The sequence below is a fragment of the Felis catus genome, chromosome C1 (genome assembly GCF_018350175.1).
Source record: "Felis catus isolate Fca126 chromosome C1, F.catus_Fca126_mat1.0, whole genome shotgun sequence".
NCBI classification, from domain to species: Eukaryota; Metazoa; Chordata; class Mammalia; order Carnivora; family Felidae; genus Felis; species Felis catus.
In genome coordinates, this window is record NC_058375.1 from 212,866,402 (window position 1) to 212,884,644 (window position 18,243).

An 18,243-nucleotide genomic window follows, 5' to 3' on the forward strand; every position below is an offset into this window, starting at 1 on the left:
GAAATCAAGAGTTGGATGCTTAGCCAACTGAGCCACCCAGGTGCCCCCTGGGGTTTTTTTGTTGTTGTTGTTTTTTGGGTTTTTTTAATGGAACAACTGGCTAGCCATTTGGACAAAACTTAACCTGGATCCTACTTTCCAATAATAATATTAATTCTGCATAAACCAAGGTTTTTAAGTATGAAATGAAGCCATAAAAGTACTTAAATGATTTAGAAGAATCTTAGAGGAGGGAAGACCTAAGTATGATACCCACCAATTACAACTTGGACTATGAAAAACTAGAATTTATGGACAGCAAAATATTCCACAAAGTCAAAAGGTTTTTAACGGGCACTGGAGGAGATGTTTTTGAAACCTAGGACACTTTAAAAAGGGCTATTTTCCTGATAGGCAACATTTTTATAAATCATGAAAAATGAACAACCCGATAGATAAATAGGCGAAGAATATGAACAGGCAGTTCACAGTAAGGGAAATACAAATGGATCATTGCTTAAGCACGAAAAGATGTTTAATTGCACGTACATAGAAAATACAAATCAAAATTAGGAAGATGCATTTTTGCACGTCAGGTTAAGCTTTTTTTTTTGGTTAAATATGTTACACTGCGAAGCATTCACTACATACAAAATGCTGTATATAAATCACTAGTGTGTAAGGGCACCCGGATGGCTCAATTTGTTAAGCGTCCGACTTTGGCTCAGGTCATGATCTTGCAGTTCCGTGAGTTCAAGCCAGGCCTCGGGCTCCGTGTTGACAGCTTGGAGCCTGGAGCCTGCTTCTGATTCTGTGTCTCCCTCTCTCTCTGCCCCTACCCCACTTGTGTGCTCTCTCTCTCTCTCTCTCAAAAATAAACATTCAAAAAAGTTTAAATCACTGGTATGGAAGTTATAAGGCATCATGACCAATGTGTTTCTGGAAACCCACCAGCCAACTAATGAAACAAAAGATGCCAATAGCACTGGTTTTCTTGCATTCACTTCTCCATTTGCTGCTGCCTAACAAACCACCGCAGAACTTCATGGCCTGGTTCCGAGGGATGGCCGAGTTTGACCAGCTCTCACTGGCTGCTCACTCCTGCTTTGCATGCAGCTGAGAGCTTGGCTGGACTCCGCATCCCAGGTGCCACTCCCATCCTGGCCTGGCTCAGCATGGCCTCCAAGCAATAGCCTGGCCTTTCTTACAGTTTGGCAACTGAGCTCCCAGAGAGAGGGAGCCAGGGACTTCAGTCCTCATAAGGCGTGGAATCCAAAGTTCCAGCATATTAGTTCATTGCATTGTGGTCAAAGCAAGTTACAAAACCAGCCCTGACTTAAGTGGAGGGGAAGTGGACCACCTCCAGATGTGAGAAGCATTCATGCTCAGGGACGCAGGGAATGTTGGCTCCCATGTTCGGGGACCCCCACAGCATCCCAGCTTCTACCCTCCACGTCCCTCACCTCCATATCCTGTGAGGGACATTAAAGGCACCTCTATTCTCTGGGGTGCCTGGGTGGCTCAGTCGGTTAAGCAAGACTCTTGGTTTTGGCTCAAGTTCTTGAGATCTTGAGATCTCACAGTTCTTAAGATCAAGCCCCGTGTCAGGCTCTGTACTGACAGCATGGAGCCTGCTTGAGATTCTCTCTCTCTCTCTCGAAATAAATAAACTTAAAACAAAAAAAGACACATCCATTCTTAGAGCTAAAGACCACCATGAAAATGTGTCAGTTTCCCATGTATTAGCCAATCTCTTTATAGTAATTACCCAAAACAGGTGAATCAATAACTCCTGAGATTCTCTGCTTTGCTTTACAATTCTACCACATACCTATGAACTCCTAGTGTAGTTTTCCTTGGATTTGAATATTATAAAAGTAATAATGAAATACATGTCTTATTCTCTGACTTGTGTCCTCCCAAACCTTTTATTTCTAAGATTCATCCATGTTAATGCCTCTAATATTATTTAATTCACTTATACTGCTGTATATCAGTCTATTATGTGAATATGCGATGCAATTGCCTACCTATTCGAACAATGAGTATTTGGGTTCTTTCCAATTTTTTGCCATTACAACAATGCTCTTACCAACATTTCGTTTACAAGGCATCTGATGTAGCTGCGCGAGGATCTCTCTGTTATATACACCTGAAAGTGGAATTACTGGGTCGCAAGTGTGCAAGTATTCAACTCACAAGATTTTGCCATATTGTGTTTTGTACAGAATTGAACCAATTTACATTCCCACCTGCGCTGCATAGGCGTTTTCCTTCTTCCACATCCTTGCCAACACTTAATATTAACAACCCTGGGGATCTTTTTTTTTTTTTTTTTTCTTTTTGCCAATGGATTGAGAGAAAATTGGTAGTTCATGATGGTTTTCATTTTCCCTTCCCTGATTACTAGGAAAGTGAGACGAGCTTCATATGTGAATTGGATCCTCAAATTTCCTTTTCTAGAAAATGGCCGTTTGTGTTCTTTGGCCTATTTTTCTATTGGATGTTTTGTTTTCTTCTTATAGACTTGTAGGATTTCTTTTATATTTACATGTTTTATATAATCTTTATGTATAATGTCATTAGTGTATGAGAAATCTCTTACCCAAGTTTATGACTTGTCTCCTCACTTTCTTTGTTGTTTCTTTGATGAACAGAAATGACTGGTTTTAATGTAGTTAAATCTATCCATCTTTTTCTTTATGATTATGACTTTTTGCCTCTTGTTTCAGAAATCCTTCCTATCCCAACATTGAAGAGATACTGTCTTATATTTTCTTCTAATCCTTAAGGATTATTTTATAATGCTTTTAATATTTTGTATATTACATGTAAACATTCCCTGGAAGTTATTCCTTGGTATGGTGTGAGGTAGGGATAACCAATTGTTCTGTTTTTGTTTCTGTTTTGGTTCTTTCTTTCCCCACTGAGCTGCAGTGTGTGCCTACAACGATCAAGTTTCCATCTGTGTAAGGTCTATTGCTGGACTTTCTGTTCTGTCCTAGTAGGTCTATCCTTTGGACCATAACCACACTTTTAAAAAGTCCAGATATCTGGTAATGCATGTCTCCTACCTTGATTTTTCTGCAGCAGGGCCATGCCCATTCTCTGTCCTCTGTTTTCATATGCATTTTGGTTTCATGTGGTTCTATGAAATGTTGAGGTTTTAATGGACTTGTATTGAGTCTACATATCCACTTGAGGAGAATTGAGATTGCTCTGATACCGAGTGTCCTGAGCCATGAACACGGCATTTAAAAAATTATTCTGGATCTTCACTGTCTTCCTACTGAAAGATTGGCTTATACTTATCTCAGAAGCCTTGCAAATCTCTCATCAGATTGATTCCTGAGTCTCTTCTATTTGTTGTTATAGTAATTATACCTCTTTGTTGCTAATGTATAGAAATGTAATTTCTTTTTGAGTATTGATCCAGTGAACTTGCCAAGCTGTCTTCCTTATTTATTCTAAGACATTATCTGAGGATTCTTTTGTGTTCTCTACATAGGCCACTGTACTGATTATGAATAGATTTTGTTTCTTCCATTCAAATAATTAAAACTTATTTCTTTTCCTTATCCCACCTCATAGAGTAGGAGCTCTGGTATCATGGTGATAGTCATAATTTTTGTTTTGTTCTTGATTTTTAAAGGGAATTCACCTTGAGTATAGTTTTAGTGATAGATATTGAGAGAATACTCTTTTGAAGTTAGTTGGAGAAGTTGTTCTCAATTCTTTGTTTACAAAGAATTTTTAAGCGGGATATATGTTGAATTCTTTTATCAGATTTTTTTTCTGTACTTAACCAATATGATCACATATTTTTCCTTTTTTAATTTGTTAATGTGGTGTATATGTCTACGCTATTGGATTCTGTTAATATTTTACTTAGGAATTTTAAATATATGTTTATTAGTAAAGCTGACCTGTAATTTTCTTTCTCATGCTCTCCTTGTCAGGCTCTAGTGTTAATGGTTCACTGGTCTCATAGAATGAGTTAGGGAGATTGGTTTTGTGGTTTTGTTTTGTTTCAATAAAACCCAGTTTTCTCAAGTATGCACAAGCCCTGTTGTATCAATAATGGCAGTAAAATGGGTTTGACAAGAATCAAATTTTAACATTCCAGAAATTTCACTGCTAGGAATTTACCATATACTCAAACAAGTATACAAAAATATGTGTACAGGATATTTATTGCTGTAATAGCAAGAAACCAAAGACAAAAGTCCCTCGATTGGGGACTTACTTTTTTAAAAAAGTATAGATGAGGTAGATCTATTTGTTCTGATGTGTAAAGTTCTCCAAGATCTATAATTAGGAGAAAACAGATGGTAGAGAGACAATATATATCCCATTAGTGAATTTTCTAAAAGATGGCTCTATGGATGTGCATATACTATTTCTAGAAGGATACTCAAAGCCAACTAACACCAGTTACCTCTGGATAGCAGGGATGGCAGGGAAGTGTAGGACTTTATATCCTTCCTTGTCTAAAGATGTATTCTTTTTATAATTCAAACGTGTGTGTGTGTGTGTGTGTGTGTGTGTGTGCACATGCCTCGCAGCGGGTATGGGGGAGGGTCTGCTGGTTGAGGAGATGCCCTCACTGTCAGCTAACTGCACACAGTTTCACCCATCTCCCCTCTGGATCTTGAGGTCTGTCACCCCTCCCTCCTAGAAAGCAATTTCTGTATCAGGCCCAGGTTTGGCCTGAAGACTAGAGTAGTTGGAAATGTTAAGTTGACACATATAGGAAGCTCTGTAACCTCGTGCAAGTGTTACTATGGAAACCAGAGCCTGGGCGGTCTCCATGGAAACCCTTCTCAGCCTTCTGCCTGAAGGAGTTACCACCCACTGGTGTTGAAGTCTTACTTAGCAGGGACCTCAGAGCTTCAATAAATGCTTAGGGAGAAAATGGCGCACGAGTCCCTGCCCACCCCAGGGATGTCTGGTGGGCTGTGGGCACCACTAGCTGTGGGGAGTGCCCTTGTGGGGAAGCAGAGTGTATATGGGGCAGATACCTGCGGTAGTGGTTGCAGTGTCCCCAGAGTGGACATGGGGTCCGCATCTGGAGGCCCAGGGCGTCTGGACTCCTCTGCTGGCCCCTAGTGAGGCTGACACCATCTTGGTGCTAAGTCATTCCGAAGGCCTTTTCCAGCTTTAAAAACACGGTTTCTGGAGCCCCTGGATGGCTCAGACGGTTAGGCCCCCAACTTTGGCTCAGGTCATGATCTCACAGTTGGTGAGTTCGAGCCCCGCGTTGGTTTCCGTGCTGACAGCTCAGAGCCTGGAGCCTCCTTCCAATTCTGTGTCTCCTTCTCTCTCTGCCCCTTCCCAACTCGCTTTCTGTCTGTCTCTCTGTCAAAAATAAACATAGAAGAAGAAGAAGAAGAAGAAGAAGAAGAAGAAGAAGAAGAAGGGTTGCATGCGGCCTGGCAGTGTGGGGCTCAGAGGAGACCAAAAAATGGCCAGTCAGCCTTCCCGGGATCCATCTGAGCTTTGGACAACAGTGAAGAAGAATGGCAGGGTGTGGAAAAATCCAGCAGGGAAGAGAAGTGCAGTCTCCTGAGTGCCAGAGGACACAGCCTAGTGCAATAGAGCTGCTGGCCCTCCTGGGACCAGGTTCCTCCAGGGGTCTTGGGGGCTGGAAGGGAAGCTTGAAGTCCAGGGCTTGGGGGCACCAGGGACGGCCAGTGCTCTCCCAGGACGGTGGGTCCAGAGCATTGGTGATGCCCAGATGCTGCTGCCCACCACGGACGTCTCATCCTCTCCATGTGCCACATGAGCTGGATGAAGGTCTGGGTGCCAGCCTCCCACCCGTGAGACAGAGAGCTTGTCACTGGAAGCTAACAAGTCCTGGCTGGGCCATTCCTGCAGGAGGACTGAAAAGAAATAGAAGGACAGCCGTGAGGTGATAAGGGGGTGGGGGGGGTCACGGGGGGGGGGCTCTGTGACTCTGACCAGCGTGGTCCTCCAGCACCTGCTGAGCCGGCGTCCACCATGTTCAAGTGTGTGGCCTGGGACTTTCAGTGATTTATGTTGCTCATTTCTTGCATTATCTCTGAGGTGAGTGTGAATTCCACAGCTGAAAACTCAGGCGTGCAGAAAGGTACTTTTATTTTCCCATAATAATCTGTTTTGTATAACAATCTAGTTTTCAAGTCCCCGTTTATCCTGGTGGTGGAAAAATGTAATTTTGGTCATTTGCAGGGTAAACTCAGCCATTACTTCGCTTACAAGCTCCATCGATTAAAGGCTCACCCTTTTGGTAACTATCAATTCCGTTCCCCCCTCCCCCAGGGCCCAGCGCCAGAACCATGTTCCTGTATTTGAGGTCTTCCCTCCAACGGAGCGCTGATGGAGACAGCCGCTGCCTCTTTTTATAACTGCTAGAAATGTGCGGGATGGGGGACAGTGGCCAGCACATCACCCAGCATCCGTGGGCAGAGGTGGTGGCATCCTCTCCGTGGTTCCACGGCCAACCTTCAACCGCGGTCACCGCGTCACCTCCCAATTACTGAAGCAGTCTCTCCAGCCGCCCAGTGATTCTCTAAGCCACCCAGCATCCTGTCGATAAATCCCCATCTGGCTCAATGAGCTAGAATTCTAGAATTCTTCCTGCTGCTTGTGCACCAGGGTTGCTGAGCAAGAGAGGCTTGTGGGATACTGTCAGAAAACAACTGAGTCCTTTCTTCCCCGCTTCCTTTCCAAACCTGCTCAGTGAAGTTGGTTCTCCCCCGACCGCCGCACCTGGGGTGTTTTTGGAGGTCAGTCCGAAACAAGAAAAATGCCTTGGGGTCACGTTCACGACAAAAATCCGCTTTCAGGAATTACGGTGTCTAGTTAGGAAAAAGTGCCCAGATTCCGAAGTTCATCCGAAGCCGGAGCTGCTCCCCTCCACCATCTGAAAGCTGCACCCGTGGGAAGCCTGCAGCGAGCAAAGGAGAGCTTAGCCAGCTTCTCCTCTCCCCTGCCTGGTGCTCCCGCGCCCCCTCTCCCTCCCAGGCGGCTCCCGGGTGAGGGCTTGGGGCCCGAGCACTTGTATCGGGCACCTGTGGGAGTCTCTGGCCTCCACCCCACCCTCACCTCTGCACCTCGATGCACGTGAACGTGCTGCCAGCTCAGGGCTCCTTGGGCTGGAGCTAATTCAGACCCGCTGCTGGAACATTCCCACATCCTTTGATGCCACCAGCTCCCACAGGGTGGGCCTTTCCTGGCACAGCCACCCCTCCTTGCTCTGTGCTCCGGCCACAGCCCGTCACCCAAGCTTCGAGAGCCTGTCGCACACTGTGTCCTCAGGGTCCTCCCCTCCCAACATACCAAGCTCTCCAGCAGTCTTAGGAAGCCCTTCTCCCCAGGCAAAAGGCAGAGGCATGGCTTTGTGGGACTCTCATCATTCTCTCCTTAGAAATGTTCTGCCCAGGGGCACCTGGGTGGCTCAGTTGGCTAAGCATCCAGCTTCAGTTCAGGTCATGATCTCACTTTTCGTGAGTTCAAGCCCCTCGACGGGCTCTCTGCTGTCAGGGAGGAGCTGGCTTTGGATCCTCCGGCTTGGCTTCCTCGTTCTCTGCCCCTCCCCCGCTCACGCTCTCTCTCCCGGCCTTTCAAAATCAAATAAACATTAAAAAGAAAGAAAGAAAGAAAGAAAGAAAGAAAGAAAGAAAGAGAAAAAGATAAATGTTCTGCCCAGTTAGCAAGCCAGAGTGGGGGGCGGGCGCCAATTGCAGGACCGGTTTGGAGCCTCCTCCTTTGCCAGTCCTTTGTTTCGGGGTGTGTGCCCAGTGGGCACAATCCCTCCCTCTTCTCAGAGCCCCAAGGGGTGCTGATGGGTCTCCCTGGGAGCTAACCTCAGGTGATTGGAGGCAGGAGGACCCAGACCCCCCTCAATGACCTCACTTTACCTCTCTGACTTCTTTTTCTCTCAGCTTGTGGGATCTTTATCTACACTCGGATGACGGGTGGGGGAGAGGGAAGAGGAGAGAAAAAAACCTCATTGGGTTTACTTACTGCTCAGGCCTTGCAGGCTCGCCTGTGGGCATCCCAGGCAGCTGGTTCTCTAGCTGAGGAAGGTGCTAGAACAATGGGTCTAACTTGAGGCCAGCTCTTTGCACCCCCTGGCTGGGCTGGGAGTTCAGGGAGCATGTGAGGAGGAAAGTTCTGGTGCTCCAGGCTCCTGGGAACGGAGGGCGCCAAGCTGCATCCGGGACACAAAAGGAAGTCTGCACAGCCTCACTTCAGGGAGGATGGTCAGAGCTCCGGATGCCGCCGTGCGTGTCCGTGGTGGCAATGCAGCCCGGGGGGATGGCCGCAAGAGAGGGGACCCCGGGCTCCCAGACCTGGGTTTGGAGACCACTGCCGCTATTTATTGGCCGTGTGATTGCTCTGGTTATCTGTTGGCTGCGTAATAAACGCTGCAAAACCTGTGGCTGAAAATAGCAAGCATTTGCTCAAGGTTTTACAGTCTGGGCAGGGTTCAGTGGGGACGGCTTGGTTTTGCCCTGTCATCAGCTGAGTTGTCTTTATGGAGGCAGGAAGACCTACCGCTAGGAGAGCCTCACATCAGTTCAGAGTTCAGCCGGGCTGGTCAGCCGGGAGCCTCAATTTTCTTCCAGATGGGCCTCTCCGCTTGACTGCTTGGGGTTCCCCACGTCGCTGGGGCTGGGTTCCAAGAGGGAGGAAGCAGCAGCGGCCAGGCCTTCTAACTGCCTGGGCTGGAGGCCCCGGCACACCACTTCTGGTATGTTCTATTGGTCAAAGCAGTTCTGGGCCCAACCCAGATCAGAAAGGGGTGACGCGAAGCCCCTCCCCACTGGTTCCCACAACCCGGGGGTGATTTATTGTAAAACTATAGCTAACCTCCTGGGGGCTTCCAGAGTCTTCCCTTGGTGGTAAAATTAGCTCTGTAGGGAAAGGGTGAAGCGGGAGAAGAGAAAGAAGTAGTCAAACCTGGCTTTGAAGAGAAGACACCAGCCCCTACCTCCCCCTCTGCCTGGGCAGCTGTGCGAAGGCAGACGCTTGTTAGGCCACAGGCCCCGCCACAGGCCCGGGGTTCCAGGGTGCAGGGCCCCAGGCTGTGGGCTTTCTGTGGGAAGCAGGGGACGCGGTGACCCAACCCCGGGGGATCCTCAGGCCTTGCAGTTTGGGAAGGGGGGCGGCCCCAACCAGTCTGGGGAGCAGAAGTCCCTTCTTCCCAATTCACGAGAGATAGAGAAACCTGATTCTCGGAGCGTTCAGAAATGTCCAGTCTGTAGCGGGGGCAGGGCGGGCCTGGGCCGTGGAGGCTGGGGGACTTGTGCGGGGTTTCAGGAGTGCCCCCTTCTCTCAGGCATCGAGGGGCATCCTAGCCTCTGACCACCCAGGTGCACCCTCCTTCCAGGCCTGCGATGTGGATGGGGTCCCAGCGCCCACCCAGGTCGTTTCTGCCGCTTGTGAATCCCCCCGCAGCAGAGCTGGCTCCAGAGACCCCCCAGCAGGGCCCGAGCTCCCCATTCTGGCCCGCTGTTACCCAGGAGACCGCTGTCACCGAGGATCCCCCGGCCGGGCTTTGCTGAGCAGAGACTGTGCCTCCGAGACCAGGAAAGTTTCCAGCTGGATGTTCTCCGACCCTGTCTTTGTGCTGTGGCCTGCTGTTGCTGCTGGTAATAAAACTTGCATTTACCAGAACTGGGGCAAACACGAGGCGGAAAGAACAGTATTTTGGTGACTTGTACCGAGTCCCAGGGCTTCAGCGGCCACCCTCGGGCGGCTTGGAGCCCAGGGAACTAGACGCTGGCTTAGGAGGGCCGTCTTCCACCAGTTTTGTGGGGCAGCCACGTGGCCCAGCCCTCCTCGGGGGAGGCGAGCGCACCCCGGGGTGAAAACGCTCCGCGCTGGCTGTGCTCCCATCCTTGGGAGGCTGGAGCCGTGAGGAAACCCACTCCTATCTCTGCACGGAGGGGGGCGTCACAGTTTTCCTAGTTAAGAGAAGTTTCTTTGCACATCGTCCAGCTGGCCCTGGCCACAGACTGAGGTGGAACCAAGAAGGAAGTGAGTGAGGAGGCGATGTCAGTCGTTCATTCCACGAATGGTTTGGAGTCCTACTGTGTGCTGGGCCCTGTCCAGGGAATGGGGACAGACGAGCAGGACACCGGCCCTGCCCTCCAGGAGCTCCCAGACCTGACAGCCAGACTCCGGGGAGGTGGGGGGCACACCCGGTACCTGGACTGAGATACAGACACAGGCCCCTGAGCTCACCTGGGAGCCCGCAGTGGGGCGGGTCCTGGGCGTGGAGGGGTGAACAAGAAACGGGCCTGGCCCTCCCAGAGCTCACATCTAGTGGCACAGAACAAACGGGACGTGATGGGACACTGTGCCGTGTTGTGAGGGGCAAGCCCAGGATACCGTGGGGGAGCTGTGTGTTGGGTTCATGTCAAATCTCATCCTGCGCCATCAAGGCTCAAAGTCTCACCGTGTTATGACTCCCCCGTGCCACTCTTGTCACCTCTCTCTTTGACCTGGGCCACCTTCCCAGCAGACCACAGAAGCCCTGACCGTCCCGCACAGGCAGATGGTGACCGCACCCCGCCACCGGCCACCAAGGGCCGCTCTCTCCTCACCCGACCTTGAGGCCAAGGGGTGGGACCCCCAGCTTCTTGAGCAACATGACCTCCTGGCTCCCACCCTGGAGAAAGGCTGGGGTCTGAGCATGATACAGGGAGATGAGCAAACGCACGGTGAGAACAACTCCCCCCCGTCCTGCCTTCGGCGGTGGGCCAGGCCTGGGCAGATCCCAGTTCCTTCCGGATCTACCGCCCATCTGCTTTCCAACCCTCCACATCCTTTGGCAAGATTTCGAACCTAGCCGTTTCTCTTTGGATTCCCCCCGCCACACCCAAGTGCTCTGTTTTAGAATTTCTCTACTGCAGGCAAGAAAGCGTTCGGGAGTTGATGCCTTGTTTCAGCTTAATTTCACATTTGCCGAGCAGCATTTTAAGACCCCTCTGGATCCCACAGGGAGAAGCTCACTCTGCCTTTTCTTTTGGGGCGGGCTAAGGACTTGGTCCTCACTAGAGACAGAGGACCTTCCCTCAACCCGATGACTACTCCAGCCCCGGTTATCTCTTTGTGCAAACGGAGGTCAGCTTCTGTGAGAGGCGGAGCCGAGCTGGTCTGGAGAAGGACAGAGGATGCTCTAATTGTACCCCAGCCCGCCCTCTCAAGTTCCTCCGTATCAGACGCCTCTGTGTGCTACTTTGGGCCCCTCTCACTTGTCTTTGGGCCACTGGCCACCAGTCCCAGCCACTACGGAGACCGCCCCCCGTGTGTGGACTCGGACCAGTTTCACCCACGCACAACGCAGCAGCCTCTCGTCCCGGAGGTGCCCCTCTTGCCTCTGGGGTTTCCCGGGACATTGGGGAATGAGACACTGCGTCCCCCCAAGCTCAGCCAGGAAGTCCAGACAATTAACATGCTAGGAGTGAACCTGCGACGGAGCCGGCGGACACATTCTTCTCCTTTTCTCTTCTGAAGGACCGTGCCGAGAAACAGTCCCTTGCACAGCCTCTCAGAGGACGGCCCCCCACGACTGAGCAACCGGTTTGTGGCCAAGCTCCATAACACACTCTGGAACTGGCCTGCACTTCTTCCCAGCAGCGTGCTCCTTTCCCTCCCTCCTGCTCCGGGGGGTCACCCCCGCCCCAACAAAGGAGGGTCGCTGGACCCTTTGCTTCCTGCTCTGCTTTCCAAGGAACCCAAACCAAGTCATCCTCATTTCCTTTCCAGAGTCCCTCTTCCAGCCCACAGGATGCTCTTGGTGCCACAGTCGGTGCCCCACCTGCCGCCTCCGAGACGGGCGCGTGCCCTAGGCTGGCTGGCCACACCCCATCCCGCTGGTCACAGAAATTGGCTCAGGACCTGGTACTGACACTGGGACACTAGGGGCCTCCTATACCAATAAGGTCACTGCCTTCCTTCTTCTCTGCCAGCGGTGGACTCCTCCTCTCTCAGTCAAGACCAGCTGGACGCCAGCTCCCGGGAAGTCTTTTTTCATCCTCTGTGCCTGAAGAGACCCCAGCTGTTTCATTCAGCGACATCCAGAGTCTCTACCGCCACGGCCTCTCCAGCCCCTGGGCTACCGCCATCGGGGCCCTGCCTCGCTCTTTTACCCGCTTGTTTGAATCCGTTGCCGTTACGTAGGCGCTTAAGTGTGTGACTGTTTCTGTCAGGCAGGCAGTTCTAGACAGCAACCCGTAGCGGATCGATTGGCCAAGTGCAGCGGGCGGTGCTTCTGCTTAGAAAAAGGCCAGGCTGCTCAACATGAGGTGAACACATCGTTCAGCTTTGCCCAAGGCTTTCCCAGCTTTTGCACTGATTGTCCCGTGTCCTGGGAAACCCACCGTCCCGGGCAAAGTGGCTCAGTCGCTCACCCTGTCCAATGGGCGGGAGAGTGAAAAGGTTGCTCATTCTAAAGTGAGGGGTGCGGAGGGTTCAGGGCCAGCCCAGAGCCATTCATTCGTTCATTTACCACGATTTATCGAGTTCCTACTCCCTGCTGGCACTCTGCTAAGTTTGGGGAGTCCAGGCATGAACGAGACTAAGCTTCTGCTCTCAAGAGCTTGCAGTTCCGAGTAGAGGTCAGGAAATGTTTTCTGCGAGGAGCCCTGTTGGAAATATTTGTGGCTTTGCAGACCCTACGGCCTCTGTTGTAACTACTTGACTCTGCGGTTGTAGCCCGGGAGCAGACACAGAAGGTACAAATGGGAGCGACCGTGTTCCAGTGAGACAGCAGGGGGTGGCCCCAGGCTTAGGGGCAGGGACCGACACGTGGAGCCTCAGAACGCCTGTCTGGCGGCACCTCCAGAGGCGGCCACGTCACGCCCTGCGTGGCCCCGTGGCACCCCTGCCGCGGTTGACTGGACCAGCAGTGAGTGCCTGACCCACAAGCAGCCCATCTTCAGGATGCCAGCGATCAACACAGGCGGACTGGCCAGCGAAGACAGTGGCCGTTAGGAGGGGCAGCGGTGGCAGGAGACAGAGCTGAAAGGCTAGAAAGGGGAGATCAGCGTCAGCAAACTTTCTGGAAACGTCTAGTCCTTCTGAGCACTGAGCCACGTTCCAGGCCCCGTGAGGCCCTCCCAGGGAGGTCTTGTGGTGGCTCTGGCCAGGGCTCTAGGTGGCCTTGCAGTGGAGCTAAGCGTCCTGTTGGCTCTATTTCCATATACGTCCTGGCCATGAAGCAGCTGGCTTTCCCTCCCTCCCACCCTCCACCCTCCTTCCTTGTTCGACAACGCGATAAGTTTTAGTAAATTTCTAAAATCGTGTAGTTAGCATCATCATCTGCTTTTCTTGAAGGAATCTGAGGGAGTTTCCTGCAACCAAAAGACTCTCACACACCTCAGCTCCATGTGAGAAGCCGGAATACGATGGGGACACATAGGAAGGGCCTAACTGGGGCTTGGGGGTCAGGGACGGCTTCCCGGAGAGATGTGTGTCTGAGACCAGAGGACAGTGAGAACCCCCCGGAGATGTGGGGCAGGTGAGTTTACTGTCACCTCTTTGACCTTCAGGCGGCAGCTGCCAGGTGCTAAAATCCGGACCAGGTACCCAGATTGTAGACAGAACACTCCATCCAGTGCTGCTCACAGCACCCAGAGAACTCAGAGCAGCTTCCTGTTCCTACACATCCTCCTGTGGAGACCACCCTGGTCTCCGTGGACATGGCCCTTGGAGGTCATGTCAGGCCTCTGCCCCCTTGGCCCCAGGAAAGGGAAGAATCCATGCCTCTCCTCCCGGGGGCCATCTATGACCACCGTCCTGCCTCCACCACCCCAGAATGTTTTCATCCCAGAAAAGACCCTCATTCAGTGTTTCCCAAGGGATGAAGGTGAGATTATCCAAAAGGGCTTACTTGCAGCTCGGAGGCTTATGGGAAGAGTCTGTCCATATGACACCCCCTTGTCAGCCCCCATCGAAGAGGGAATCTTCTAGTCCCACTTGCACCCTGGAGGCCCTGATCCCCTCTCCCCACAGCCAGCCTTTCTCCTTCTGGAACAGGAAGCATCATTTCCCTAACAGGAGGGTTCTTGGTTGCCTGCAGGAGAAACCAGTTTGAGTTACCCCAAGTAACCAGGAGAAGCACCAGGTAAAGATGAGTTGCTGAGGGCACCCCAGCAGGTGAATGCAACCTCCTGGGGCCTCCCAGGGCTTCCCTCCAGGAGAGAGAGCTGATGTCCGTGTGATGCTGAGGTCCCCAGCCCCGGGCCCTTGGGTCACCCAGGTGTGGCAGGGAAGCAGACATGAGCCCAGACACTGCCTCTGGGGCAATGCCACCCCTCTCTCCTTCCATGTCCCGAGAGAAGAATCTGGATTGGCTCCACCTACACAGGCCTGCGTTCCTCCAGGAACCATGGGCACACGCCATCTCTGCCCAAACCTAAGGCAACCTTGAATATGAGGCATCTTCCACCTGGCCACGAAGAAGACACACACACAAAAGAAATCATCTTTCCAAATGAGAAGATTCAACTCGAACGTACAGACCATGAAGGTGAGTCTGTAATTGTTTAAGTGTCTCTCACGGTAATAGTTCCCAGGCGCCCATTTTCAAACACCTATTTGAATTCCACAGCAGGTAAATAATACATTAATTTGGAAATGTTGCTTGTTTCTACTTTCATGTGTCACGGAACATTTTTATCTCAACTTTTCACCAGGGGCTTGGGTGTCTGTGTCCTCATCGTCCCCTGGGCCTCAGGGTAAGTCACCAGGGACTTCCAGAGTCCCTGTGACCTCCCCTCAAGTCTCAGTTACTCCAATTCAGCACTGTTCGAATCCCTGTGTGACACTATCACCGGAAACGTTCTCCCAAGCCACAGGTGGCCTTTCCCATCACGCTGAGTTGTTGCGTGAACTTTAAGAGAAACGTGGCCTTACTTGTAAGTGGTGATGGGAGACACCCCAGTTATTCCTGCATTGCCGTCACCTCTACCAGGACGGCCGAGGCTCCCTCATCCAGCTGGGGATGACGGGCCCCAGGGGCAGGACTCCTGCTCTCTGTTATCTCCAGCAGGTGCTAGGGGACCCTGGCTCCAGGGGGAGCCAAGCCTCCAATTGCCCCCGAGTTCGAAGCGAGGTCTGGGGCAAGGGTGAGGCCTGCAGCTGTCGATCACCAGGCATTTACGGGCTCTGCTGTGCACCCAGCCTGTGCCTGGCACACGGGAATGGAAAGAAGATGTGAGCCCTCGCTGCGAGCGACGGTTAGGAGGGATCGTTTCTATTTAGAACTCCTCGCCCGGTGCAGGGCGCCTGGAGGGCCAAATGAGGCAGAACAGGCAAGCAGAGAGTATGTCTGTTCTCCGCCAGGTGCTGATCGGGTGGAGGCTGGCACTCGGGCTTGTGCTAACCTCTGCTGGGGAGCAGGTGGGTCACCCTGTGATGGCACAGGGTCTGTGAAGAGCCCGAGAGGGTCTTGGAGTGGGGAGGGAGGGCACAGAGACCCAGAGTGCTGTCGCGGAAAGAGCACTCACCTGGGAATCAAAATATTGGTGCCATTCCTACCTCGGATCCATATGTTTCCGCATCTGTAAAGCAGTTTGGGGTTTTTTTTTTTTTCAATTTTTTTAATGTTTATTTACTTTTGAGAGACAGAGCGTGAGCAGGGAAGGGGCAGAGAGAGAGGGAGAGAGACGCAGAATCCGAAGCAGGCTCCAGGCTCCGAGCTGTCAGCACAGAGCCCGAAGCAGGCTCCAGGCTCCGAGCTGTCAGCACAGAGCCCGACGCGGGGCTCGAACTCACCAACGGTGTGAGGTCATGACCTGAGCTGAAGTTGGACGCTTAACGGACTGAGCCACCCAGGCACCCCTTTTTTTTTTTTAGTTTTTCAAGTAGGTTCCAACGTGGGGCTTGAACTCACGACCCAGAGACCAAGAGTCACATACTCCACTGACGGAGCCAGCCAGACGCCCTGGTAAAGCAGTTCCCTTTGAAGGCAGGTCCTGGCCACACCCATCAGTAGCCCCAGGGCCTCAGCTTTATGGGCTCACCCTCCCTTTCCTCTTCAAACGGAAGAGCTTGTGATTTCACCCGCCGGGACCTGGCTGCCCCCACAACAGTCCTGGAAGTCTCGGGGGAAACTGCGCCCTTCTCCAGCTTAGCCACGAGTCTGTGGGTCTGACCCCACCTGGGAAATGTTCCCACCTCCTTTCTCCCATAAAGGGCAACTGACCCAAGGCGACTGAGTGTGGGGGGCTTTGTGGAAAGCCAGGGGTAATGGAGACGGATTATGATGCACAGAAATTTAACACGCACCCGAGCCCCGTCCTCTGCCGAGGTGCCTCGCTTGCTTCGTGCGAGCCCCCCCCTTCCAGGTTTGCTGGTTCCAGATGCTCCTCGGGGGGCGGAGTGTGGGGCGGGGGGTGGGGGTGGATATTTCTAAAAGTGTCTCCCTTTTGCTCTCTTGATTCTTTGTTTGAATGACAGTTTCTCCCGGTTCCATTGTAAATATCCCAAGACGGAAAAACCATATGGCCGAGCACTCATACCAGGAGTAATGACTCCTAAGAGCAGATGATGAAGAGCAGAGAGAGGACACGGCCTGGGTGGGGTGGGGAGAAGTGAGCGGGGGGGAAGGGGGTACTGGAGGAGGGAGCAGAGGGTAGGGGAACAAGTCACAATCGTGCCAAAGACCGGATCTGCTGGCGTGATAGGCCCTTGGAGATGCTTTACGGCATGACGATGATGTCCCCCAGGACCTTTACATAAGGTTAGGCGAGGTCATCCTCTGAGGGTGGAACTCATTACATCAACACATTGGAGGAACAGTACTGATAATAAACTATCACATATGATATGATGACGATGATGTTACTGGCACAATCCACTTTACCGAAATATGTTCACATTTCTTTTCTTATTCTAATCCATTGGACAGGGGGCGGCGGGGCGGGGGGGGGGGGGGTAGTTGCCTCAGTTTTCCCAAACGTAAGGGTCCTCCTTAGAGCAAAGAAGAGGTCAGCTTGGCTTCCTAACCCCAGGAGGACAAGCAGGGTCCCCACGGCCCACGGCTACTATTGCTCCCTGCTGTCACAAGGTGTCACTGTTGAAGCTTGCTTGCACAGAGGATGCTGCTGCCCCAAGGCTGGGATGCCCTTGTCCAGGTTCAGGTTTATGGCTCCTTGTAGTCCACTTTTCCACAAGCAGGTGTCATTTCCCAAAGCACTGCCCTCCAGCTTTGAAATGAGAACAGCATCTCAGCCTCCCACCTTTACTCAAGGCCATTTACTTTGAGGGCCTCACTGTTTTTCTCTGCTGTTGCTCCTTGGACCACCTGTAGCACTCCTGCTCAGACACGCCTGACCCTGCATCTCAGAGATCAGGGGTGGGGACATGGGTGTCTTTGCTTTCCGAACGCCCCAGAGAGCCTCCCCCTATATACCAACAGACCAGCGTCTCTAAGCCCCACTGCCCACAACCCCACGAGGACAAGGGCACACTGGTGCGCACATTTGCATAACCAAGAGGGCGCACACACGATCCTTCCTCAGAGGAAGAGCATCTATTTCTAGGTGCCCTTACGTCTGCCTAAACCAGAGGTTCGTAACCTGGAGGTCAGGCGTGAAATTCAGGGCAGTCATGAACTGGCTGGGGAAAAAAACATTACACGCTTGTTTTCACGAATCGCTAATTGAAACTAGCATTTCCTTCCACGGTGTGAGCGGGCCTCGCACCAGAGGAGAGCAGACGGTCCCTGGGACCCGGCCGCCAGTAGAAGCCCCAGCTATTTTCGTATCACACCATAGTCGCTGCAGAAATTTCAAAGCATTGGTTCAGCTCAGCTCATCACTAATTCAAAAGTATGATAATTATTAACCATGGTCCCAGACCTTCTTATGCCAGGCCTGAGTAATGAAGCATGTACGTGGCTCTATCACAATTTTTAAATTTTGGTAACTGCATTTTAATATATCAGCTTTCCTTTGTAATCCTATGCATTTTACTGTATGCATTCAAAACCGCTGTCCTGGGGGCGCCTGGGTAACTCAGTCAGTTGAGCATCTGACTCTTGATTTTGGCTCGGCTTGTGATCCCAGAGTCACGGGATCAAGCCCCGCGTGGGGCTCGGTGCTGAGCATGGAGCTTGCTTACGATTCCCTCTCTCTCTCTTCCTCTGCCTCTCCCACCTCGCTCTCTCTCTAAAAAAATTTTAAAAATAAAAAAAATAAGACTGCTATCCTGGGGAAAGCCCACAAGGGTCTCCAGACTGCAGGAGGAATCCATGCACAAAATTGA

General features: G+C 51.7%; 1 long non-coding RNA gene across 1 annotated transcript; it reads right to left on the minus strand.

Moving 5' to 3' along the window:
- Nucleotides 1–6,079: 6,079 nt before the first annotated feature.
- LOC123379304 lies at nt 6,080–7,505 on the minus strand. The gene is made up of 2 exons (XR_006583602.1): nt 7,300–7,505; nt 6,080–6,907 (listed from the first exon to the last, which is right to left on the minus strand). It is a non-coding gene; the product is annotated as an uncharacterized LOC123379304 (long non-coding RNA).
- Nucleotides 7,506–18,243: the final 10,738 nt, after the last annotated feature.